Consider the following 12252-nt stretch of genomic DNA (forward strand, 5'->3'; position numbering starts at 1 on the left):
TCTCTTGAACTGAATCTACAATTACTTTTCTCTATCAGTTATTCTTTATGATTCCAGTGTTGCAGACAATATTGCAGTCTATAATATAGTGCATGGCCCTTATTCCCAACGTCACAGTCTTATGTCAGCATCATTGATGGCCTTTGCTCCATACGTCTCCATCATATATCAGTGTTGTTGATGGCTTCATTGAATTGTTCTATTGTTTAGAATGTTTTATGACATTCTGAGCTAGTTCAGGAGCTGTTTTCCCTTTCTACCCGTGTCGAGACTCTAAGAGAAATATCTCAGCTCTTTGTATAGACTCTGAAATAAATCTGCTGAAGAGTGCTTCAAATAGGGTATCATACTTGTTTATCTGCTCATGCTCAAGTTGCCTAAGCAGTGAACACACTATATCAGGCAAGCTGCTAGCAAGGTAAAGTGCTTTTGCATGATTGATCCAGCCAGTGATTTCTGCCATTATATTAAATCGAGATATTCATACAAATCTGCATTGCCATCAAATAACAGGGTTGATTGTATTAATGGGGTTTGTAGCAATACAATTCTTTTCCATAAGAGATTATGACATGATTAGTACAATATACAGAAAATGAACGTTTCAGATCGACTATCAACCATGTTATCATTCGTGTGAAGAACAAGAAAATAAAACAGCAGAAACACAGACTTTTCAATATTCAGCGTTTTAATGAAATATGTTTCTTGCCTAATATATGTTGCTTTAGCATTATGTAACTTGTTGTCCATTATTTCGTTTCTCTTATCCAGGATGACAAGAATTAGAAGCAAGCATTGGACTCCTTCGGTAATTTACGGTTAACAATATTAATAATGTATAGGCATAACTGTTTTGTTGAAGCTGTATACGTATGCGTTTATTTGTCCACATGGTATGAAAAAGGAACTCCAGTCTTTAATTAGTTTGGTAAAAGCTGCAATTGACAGGTATGTGACATTAATAGTACCTTGCATGCAATATAAGTTCTAAACAAATTGCATAATGCAATTTTCTGAGCGTTCCCTATTTGCAATATGGCGTCCTCATCCGCTTGATTCTGAGATGAAAGTAAAGTTAATTATAAGTCGTCAGTAAATTGCAAATGTATGCAGCAACTACTTTTCTACATAGCATGGGACACATATGCCGCACTTCAATCTGATTTGTTGTTTCAGATCAGAAAATTAAAGAACTCTCAACGCATTAGCCACCATTTTCTGAGCAACATTTCCATTCAAGGCAACATACATGATAGATTGAAAGAACTGTGAATTATGTAGAAGATAAGATATTTAAAAAGAAAACATTATTTTCGGTTTTCAATATGTCTTAAGAATCTTACGTAAATAGTAATTTTCAAATATATGGATAAAATAGATTATCATAATTTATGTGTATATCCCTTCAGAATGAAATGAATGTTCGAACTATCACATAACGTTCCGCGTCATTCGAATTATGACTCGATAGGGTACATAAATAAAGCGATTTATGGTGCAATGATACGATAAGATTAGGGAAGCACGTACAAAGCAAGAGAGATCATAACTCATTAAATAATACTGTTATATTTATTCCTTATAAATTAATTATTCAGGTTTAATTTATTTGTTTTAAAACTCATTGGAAAGTATCTAATTGAAATTTAGTTGGATATAACCGATTTATAGGCTATACAAAATCATAATTTCATGTATTTACATGGAAACTGCCTAAAAATTAAATGGATGTGTAGTGGTTTTATTTACTGGTATATCTCATAATGAAACATAATTGACATTCGATGCAATATCAATATAGTGTCAATAAAATGATAAAGAAAATAAAAATAAAAAAGAAAGTCGAGATATAAAGAATACATTAACAATATAAATGAGTCGAGAATAATCAAAAATACAATATATTCATGCCGCCACATCTGATTTAATAACCTGTGATCAACGGTGTTGGTTCTAGAGTACAGGAAACTATTTAAGTAGAATACACTAGATATGATTAATTTTTGGATACAATATGATATGCATGCATATGATTAAAATGGAAGAGATGGAATTATTATTCAGTCCTGCTTATATAGGGTTATATAATTAAAATATATCAATCTCTCAACAATAAATATACCTGCTTTACGTTGCTCATGATAGTACAATGTATTTACATCTAAATGCCTTCCTACTAAGATCCCAAATAGTAATCATAAGAAAGCAGCAAATGTCACACGAATTATGATTGACATTAATTTAAAATAACGCTATGTTTAGGCATGACATTTGGTATCATTGCGAGTTGTTGGCATGGAGGATTATATATGTACAATGTTTGGACAAATTCTTACCTAGTGTCATATCATGGGAATACAAACATTAAAACATTATGCTTGGGGATTTGAGAACCTCCCATGCTGGTGTACTCTCAGTAATTTATATTTCACTGACGCGTATCTGAAATGACATTCTTGACTGTGAAACTATTCTGAATATATTCCAAATTGTTTCAAATAGTTTCAAAGAATATGTTATAATGCAGCTTTCCTTATAATGAGAGAAACAACATAATCTGTTATTATTAAGATTTTATTAACTACAAAAAACGTTTTGCTTTGTGAATAGTCTTCCCTTTTGTAATAATGTCCTTGCTCTCCGGGTAAGAAAACTAGCATACAACTTGAGAGGAACGAGAATGTATATCCCAGATTACGATAAAGTAAAACATAGTTTATTTCTGTTTTAACTTGTATTTAATTTCAAATAAGATTTTAAGTGCTCCATGGGATATCAACAGGTTTGAACGACATTATCATGGTATATAACCGATGAAATTATGTTTCTGGAAGCTATATGGTTATATAGGCCAGGACAAAAATCACCAAAACGTATTATACGAATTAAAGCTTACTTTTGTCTCGTTTATTCAATTGTGGTTGGGAGCTAACAATAGTTTCTTCCCGGATGATTTCCATCTGCTCAATTTGTAATAATTGGTAAAAGAAATTATTTTGATTTCAAAATGCATCTGATAAGACTTCAGGAGTTTGTTAGCAAACGAGGGTATTCGAAATTTAGTTATCTTGATGAGACTGTATCATAATTCAACAAGATGATCATCGCAAATATTTTTATTTTTCTCACACCCGTTTTTTCTCATAACACAAATTTAAACAATTTCGATTATTGTCTCGACACTCAAATCAAAACAAACTGTCTTGCTTCGTTTTAATTACAGGTGTTGCGTATTAAGAATATAATTGAATATACTCATAAATATGGATGTTGTAGAAACTGGGTCTACTTTCATATAGATACAACATATTTATCGGGTTACACAAAAATCACGCAACTCATCGAAACGTTACATTTGGGCGGTGAGTGCACGTACTTTACATTTTATATCGTCACCTATTAGGGCATTTATGGTGGGCTGCTTATTAAGGTTGTGTATGCTACTGCATCTATAATATTGGCTGTTATGCGTCGTATTAAGTGTATAAGGAACAAAGCGATGTAAGACAACCCAGCTTATATTCAGCCTACCCAGCAGTCTAGCCATACTCTCCTCCGTCCCACTACCACCCAAGTTTATTTATTGAATTAGGTGAAGAGTTACACATATTTTTTAAATTATTTTTTCTCAAAAGAACAGAGCAAAACTTTATATAGTTTCATATATGTCGGCACATTATATAAGGCATGCAGCTTTAACTTTTCAGTGCACTTTTACCAAATTTAAAACTGGTTAGAAGTGTAACAATACATGAGACCAACATTGAAAATCTAAACTAGTAGCCATGGTGCTGTCAGAAATTAAAGTAGGCATCATCCATCATGTTTGTTATTTATTTTATGTACATTATCACAAGATGTTTATCTAAAACCATTGATAAAGGTTAACCTAATTTCATACAAAAAATCAAAACTGAGACAATTAACCAATTAAATGAATGATTAACTATGTATATATATATATATATATATATATATATATATATATATATATATATATATATATATATATATATATAATGTTGCTATATTCTTATGTACAAACAATCCTCCCTCTAATGTAAAATTAATCTTTCTGTTCCATCCCGCAACCAATATTTGCATATTTGTTGGCTCCACACTGGCAGCGAATGGACAATTTTGTACACATTCCAGGAAGCCAGCCTTGACATATATGGCACTAAAACAGAAAAGAGAATGTGCAGGAATACAGAGAAATACTAATTCATACAACGAGGTCCTATTGGTTGCCTTACCGGTTATATGCTCTATCTCATTTCGTATAAATATTTGTTTATGCATTTACATAGGCCGCTTCATCTGACATAATAAATTGCATCCATCTATCCATCCATTTATTACACCCATTGTACACACACACACACACACACACACACATATATATATATACATACATACACACACACACACACACACACACATATATAGATATGTGAGTGTGCGGGTATGAATGTATGTACGTTCTGCTGTAAACTTCTTTTATTTTATATTCTAGTCAAAATATCAATTTTGTTTGAATAACACAAAAGTCATATTCATAGATAAAGCATTGTGAAACGTAACGTTATTTGGTATTGAAGAGTAACTGCAGAAGGCGAGACTTCTATAATGATTATTGAATACAATAAATAAGTACAACTAAGAAGGGATGCAAAGACTGCCCTGAAAATATTTATCCCATGTAACTTAAAGGCTAGTGAACATGTAACATATACCAGTTGTTGGTGTATATCATCTCTAATGCAGTGTAGAATATCTGATTACTTTTATTTTCAAGTGATATTTCATAGCTACTTAGATTAGGGCTTACACTCCAGTAGCCATGAGTCAGTATCAAAATGAATATTGCCAAGTGTATTATATATTGCCACACATTGTCGAAATATATCAACATTCATGTGATGATTTATTTCAAATAGAATGTTCCTCGTCTTTCACAATAGGTTGTACACCGATACATTCCCGTTAGTGTTATACTCTGTCCAAACGATAGACGTATTACTTCCTACATATTCCTAATATAGTATCCATCGGATAGACCTTTGTATTATTGCTTATACAATCTTAATATTATTATTTTCTGCACATCAGCTACATGTGCATCACTTCTTATTTATGCCTAAGATACACGTGTAGCTAGCTATTCCTATACATTTCTCATAGTTTTATATTATGTCGGTCAGGTATGTGTATCAATGCTTACACATTCCTCCTATTAATATAACCTGTCCTTTGGATAGACGTTTAGCACTTATACATTTCCTAATAGTAATATATTGTATCCAAGAAGTACATTTCGAGCATTTCATATCCATTCGACATAGTCTTATAATGTATCGATCACGTGTATCACTTATACATTCCTAGTATTATTATAATATGTCCACTGGATACACATGTACCACTTCCTATACATTCCAAAAAGTAATATATTATGCCAGTCAGATAAACGTATATGTATTTCCAAAAACATGTGCAACACTTCTTGTACATTCCTTACCGTTTTATAATATGTCCATCACAGATCATTATAGTCATTGTGGACTGTGTGCTTCAATACGGACCGAAATCATTTTCTACAAGAGTTACATATTTCTAAAAACAATAATGATGTCATATTACAAATCAGATGAATGCATGTATTGTTTGACATATTTGTTTCACAATTCTACACATGACAAAGAAAGGGCTAGACAGGACCATACTTAGATAAGCTGAATTGACTCATGGAAACTACCTATCCTGATAACAAGTGTATATAATTCGATTGACAACAGTCTACAAGTATAACGAGAGTCATATGCCTCACTCATGCTTCAATAGTTGATTATTTATTTGTTCCGTAGGTGAATCATAACTTCCTTTTAACTTAAACTATAATTGTCCTCTCTTTCAAATTCTATTCAATACAGTTTTGTCTGTCAATCAATATGGATAAACAATACATGCATTTGTTTGATTTGTAATATGACCTCATTATTTGTTTAGAAATATGTAACTCTTGTATAAAATGATTCCGGTCCGTATTGAAGTATGCAGTCCACAATGATTATAATTAAGAGTGGAAGTAATGCAGATTGAATCATGCACACAAACAATACTTCGAGCATTGAAGTTATAATTTTTTTAAGGCTTTAAATAAAATCTGCCTTTCATGTACAAAGCTTGTATTGCAAAATTAGTTTCGTAGAAATAAGCATTCTGATCATTACTAAAGTGAAATGACCTTTATCTTTAAAAGAAATAATGCTTAACTCACGGTCACAATCTTGCGTTCTGCACTGGGTATCACTTTTACCAAAACTGGATATTTAATTATTTACTTATTCTTACATTTCACCTCTTCAATAAATAAGCGACCACATCGATACATCTTAGCTTGATCCTCACAACTTTTAAGAGGCTTCTCAATTAATAAAAACACAATTTTAACCAGCACCATTTCCAACGTGCTGATATTTCTAATATTTATTAGGAACAACATAATAATTACAACTTCCGTATACTTTTTCATATTATGTCCGATCCTTCGACGTTTAGTAACATGCACGATTGTGTAAAATTAAAGTACCTAATTAATTGGTAAACACTTACAATATCTTGCTGCAAGGAAAAATGACAGTTTTGCCCTTGATTACAAGTTAGGATATTGACAAAATATTACAATTTATCTTCTAACATGCAAGCTCTGTACCACTCAATATGTTGGCGAAAACGTTGATTTCAGAAAATAAATGTATTACTACAAGAGCCACATTCCCCAAAATATAAACGGGCAATTTGCCAACCACTACAAATCCATTGGGCTTTAAGTCGAGACCCTTTATATGCTTCTTACTGAATGCACTCTGGTGTGGAACGATATAGAAGGCACGTGCAAGGACCAATACTGGGAGCTACATGTGACACTCATGGGGAGTTCGGTCTAAATGAAAAAGTTTAACTTCCTAATGCAATCTTATAAAAACTACATTATTGCATCATTTTATCAGACATACTCATCTTTACTCTATTTACTCAAATAATAATATATAAATAGTGCTTTTTGTTTTGGGATTTTAATTTTTGCAAAGCATAGCATATGTCCGTTGTTCCAAGAAAGGAATTAGGCCAAGACATTTAGGTTCTCCACATGATAGGCACGATATGTACTTCTTTGATTGTCATTATGTTGGGATAAGATGAACATCAGTTTGATAAATGTTTTCCACTGCCTTACTTTTTCCTTTATAATATCTGCATCATTTATTTTTAAAATATTTCCCGATCATTTAAAACTTTATTGACTTTCCCTTTGGTTATTGCTTTTTTAACGTTTCTTATGTCTACTTAAATTCTCTCCCTGACTAATAGCTTGTTAAGCTTGTAACGTTGGGGCACGTTTGGCATTTACGCCATATTACAACTCTGCGCCAAGAAACATCTAAGCCAGCTTTCTCTCTGTATATTATTGTTATTATTATTATTATTATTATTATTTGTGCATCATATAAAATCATTGTTTCTTATAGTACACCATTGATATCAGACTCAGATTGTGGCACTGAAACTGATTCCATAGTCATCAAATAACGGTTCTATTAGTGTTGCCCACTTATAAAATCCACAAATTTGTCCAGTCCTTGGTTGTCACTGCTGATATTTATATCAATATCCTTTTGAGCATTGCAAATGTGACCGTGATGCATGCAGTGATTAATATATGTATTCGACGAAACAGCTCTTTTCATGCAAAGTCTCACTGACCATCACGCGACGTAGTGCGATTATATTTGATGTCGCACAGAAATACCATGTAGATGTTGATATCCGACCAATATGTGGTTATATGTATGTGCTCGCGCCAAACAGCTTTGCATAATTCTTCAAAATCTCCTATCAATAAAATGTACCAGCAAAACCATCGCAGTCAAAATGTCATAATTCATCGCACCGCAGATTAGTCGTTTATTCTTGTAGGTCTCATGTTACAACTGTGTTATTCGTCAGTCGTGCGTATTCTGACATTAGACGCATAGTCAAATCCTTGTGGTTGTCAGTCGAAACCCTTGAGATGCCACGTATTGAGTACAATCTGGTGTTGATCGATATAGAAGGCACATGCAAGGACCAATAATAGGAACTACATATAGATATACATCAGTGGCCTTATCTCCTATTCCTGTGTCGACAAGCTCCCATGGGTGTTTATTCACAATCGCAAACGCATAAGTCAGCTTTATATCTGTATATTATTACTGTCATTATTATTATTATTATTATTATTATTATTATGAATCATATGCGATTATGAAAATTACGTAGACTCTGGCAGGATTGCAATGTACGTCAATTTTAGCGATCACTGATTGAATGGCAATCAGTAGTAGTACTTTGTCAATCAGTGCTTGTTTTTAGATCTGTACTTAATTGGATCAGAATTGTGATTATTCACTAGTGCTGATAATTGTCAGCCCCCCCCCCCCCCCGAGAAAAAACGTTCATTTTCTATGCAGATGCGAGTAATTAGCTTCCAGTAACATTGCTTTTTCACGACATGTAGACATTTAGCATGGGCCCTTATTCCAATTTCATTGCGTACATCGATCAGAATATGGAGGGAACCCCTCTGGTGTCAAAAGCGGTCGGTGCGTCTGCATCGGATGCGGAATGGCGGGTATTCGAATCCCGGCAGAGGCATACGAAGGACGTATACAAATGATACTAGCAGCTGTAACACTTAACAGTCATAAAAAGGTGCTAGAATTAGGACAGGGCAGCCTTGTCTCATAATATTCTGACTGGGTAGGACACAATGCTTCATGTCTGCGGCGTGATGCCACAGTGCTAGACAATCTTCGAAACTGTCACACTGTAAATATGGAAGAGATATGACTGAATTTTTTTAAAAGCTATGCTAAAATTCCAAATCACATACATAAAGCCTTTGTAGTCAATTACATGTAATGCCAGGTCATACTGATTATCATCGTGTTTGCGATCATTTTCATATTAATAATGCCTCATGTTGGTGTCAGAAACAAATTCATTGATAATTAAACTTAACAGAAAAATGTTAAGTTGTTTCAATATCGGTCCACCAAACAGACAATACTCTTTATCTCAAACACTCATACATTGCGTTTGCGGAGAAAAATAATATGAAAGTTTAGCATTGATCTCTTCCCTGTTAGATTATTCTGTCATTGATGGTTTGTTGTATTGCTATGCATGACATTATTAACCACAATGGGATCAAAGACTGTAATGTAGTTCTTGACATTGAGGGTTAATGTCCGCGCAGAACGTGATGGAATACGCTCATCTTACTTATTTGTATAAGCACTGCTATTGATTTAAGAATGCAATGATTTCAATTGGTGCAACACCAACAAATCGTAGAATTGTAATATCTGTGATATTCAAATAGTATCAATGTCTACAACTGTGTAATAGTGAAAACCAGCAGATTGTTACTGTTTATGTCGTCACTATGTGGTGGTGATTATAAACTCATGCGAGTTATCATTACTTTATCTAGTACATGGGCTGGTTTCACTATTAGTCTTGCTACAAGTGCACGAATATTTGTCGGTCTCTGATGTCCTTTCTCGAAAGAAAGTCGTATCATTGCGAGGTCTAGTTAAGTGATGAAACTGTTAAGCTACTTATAATAATCTTCGCTTGCTCGCATGACTTCCTTTGCAAACCAACGTGCTGCTTCGATGGAGATTATGTCCGTGATGGGACCTTCATCTTCCAGTGGATATTTATCCTTCTTGAGGGCCCCTCTGATATTTGTATTAGAATGTATCTACAAGGAATAACACTAAATTGTAAATGTATTATACGCAGTCCATATTGATAAACTAAACAAATATTAAACCCTTGAAACTGAGAAATACATGCATTTCCGTATCTTCTAACTTTTTATTTATATTGTGGATGCTTGACTGTTTTCCCTTTTTCATTTCACTAGTGCAAAATGTATGTCAATACCCGTGGCGTCGTTGGACAAAGGACGACGTTCACAAATATGTATTGCCAATATAGCTAACAATTTACAAAGTTAAGTAGTTGAGTTATGGGGTTTTGAGCATTAAACGCGAATGCATTCAAACAACAAAACAATAAACGATCGGAAAAGTTTTTGAAAACTAACCCAGCATGATTTCTAAATCAAACTCGAACGAAACCACCACACACGCGCGCGCTGACACTGATACACATGTGCTTTATTCGCCTACATCAATCCGAAACTTGACACTGCATTTAGATGCCCTCCCGGTCAGCGTTTACTCGACATTTAATACATACAAATCAAGTCGATCGTTTGGTTCCGTCTCCGCGCTAGCACCAATTCAGCATATGTGAACGAAAACATCGGACAATTTCTGTTTCGGCCAACATGGCCTAGAAATCCACCGTGGTAATAATATTAACTTCTATGGCCTCCATGTATAGTTTACTACTTGTTTTGAGACCACTTTGAACTGAAGCAGAGATTTTCCGAATAAGCCGGTACTCGTTGATGTAATCGTAGTGATATCATTTTGCTAGCGCCATCCTTTACACTGATTGTTTTCATAATAGCTCCAACAGCAAATCCGATTGGTGAGACTGTGATTCCGTAGATTTGTGTCCCGCTACAACATGGTCAACAGTGGTTGCAAGGATGAGTCCAAGATAAGCACCCACTACGGCATAATAATATCGCTCGCACAACGATATTATTTTGGTGATTTAATCTCGCAGCTGTTGTTCTGCTTCGGTGTTTGTTTGCCTCGGTAACTTTAAGGGTATTTCATAGTTGTTCGATTGTTAATATCACCAGGAAGTTTAATTGCTTGACACGCAGACTATGCCTAGATGCATCGTGCCATGGTGCAAGAAACAAATGCATTCCCAGCCGAACATATTTCTTTACTGGCACAATGACTATGAAATCATGCAAAATATCTTGCTAGGTAATATTTTTGTTTCCGGCAATTGTACATTGATTATAACCGTGATTGTGACAGTCAATTGTCGTTTTCGAACACCAACTTTTACGAGGAGAGGTGCACAGTTGCTGAATATTAGTCGAAATCTTTCTTTTCCTGTGCGAGTTGGTGTTGGTAGTTCGATATAATAGACGTCGAGTTTAATTTCGATGCAAGTGTCAATGAGTTCCAGTATTTCGTTGTAACAATCATTTTGTGTTTTCTAGCTTGCCGGGGAAGTAAGCAGACACCAGGTGTTTTCACCGGCAACTTCGATGCCTCTAGGTCATTCCTGAGTTAGTATTGGAACATCAGTGTTATCCCAATTATCAGTTTGTATGTGGCCCTCATAGAGAGAATTATTGGCAATATACTAAGATCTGTTTACCCCGACATCACTGATACATTTGTCAACAGTGTAGTGGAAAATCAAAATCAGTATTAGTAAGATCTTCGTCTTCCGGAAGTAATTGTGCAAACGTCTCATCCGCCATTTATACCGCTAGCGGTTTTCTCATACAAATTCCGAACAGTATTAACTGTGCGTCATTCTCATAAATTATTCATTCTATCCGTATTCTGTCAAACTAGTTAATATTGCACTGTGCTGCAGCCGATAAAGTTTATGATGTCGTGTCCTCACAATCTGACCTAAACGATGAATAACTAATTTCAACCCTTTTAGACTTAGCATCAGGATACACTGCTTGTAATTGGTCTACTACTTTAATATTAAGACCCCTCCATTGATCGTAAACGAATATATAATACATACATACTATCAGGGTTCTTTCAGTAAGAATCTAGATTTTCATCACAGGATAATGCTCATCATTATTAACAGCTCATGATACCAATAATCCAGAATGCACATTTGTGATATATCGAGCGGAGTCCATGTGGAAAATTGTACAATTTTGTTCCAAAGTTCTAAACTACGACCGTGCTTTTATAAATTCTCTCGCTGACTTTTATGTTCGCAGGTTGTTTAGGCACATCATCGGTGTCGTCGACGGTTTAAGTTCAAGATAGAATTTCCACTCATTTCATCGACTGCCCTTTGTAATTTTGATTACTTGTTTGTGTCACCATAACGTTTGATAATTTCGATTGACACTCCAAGCTCCCACATTTCCTGGTTCTCAGTGCTTTCATCAAGGCTTTTACAGTGCAGTTTGAACCACACTCGTTCGATTTTCGCAGTTTTCGGTTTCGATCTTGATTTATCAAGCTATTTGCGAGCCACTCAAACAGCAACATGGTTGGC

Source organism: Sinohyriopsis cumingii, chromosome 14, assembly GCF_028554795.1.
Source record: "Sinohyriopsis cumingii isolate HCF-2022 chromosome 14, ASM2855479v2, whole genome shotgun sequence".
Taxonomy (NCBI): Eukaryota; Metazoa; Mollusca; class Bivalvia; order Unionida; family Unionidae; genus Sinohyriopsis; species Sinohyriopsis cumingii.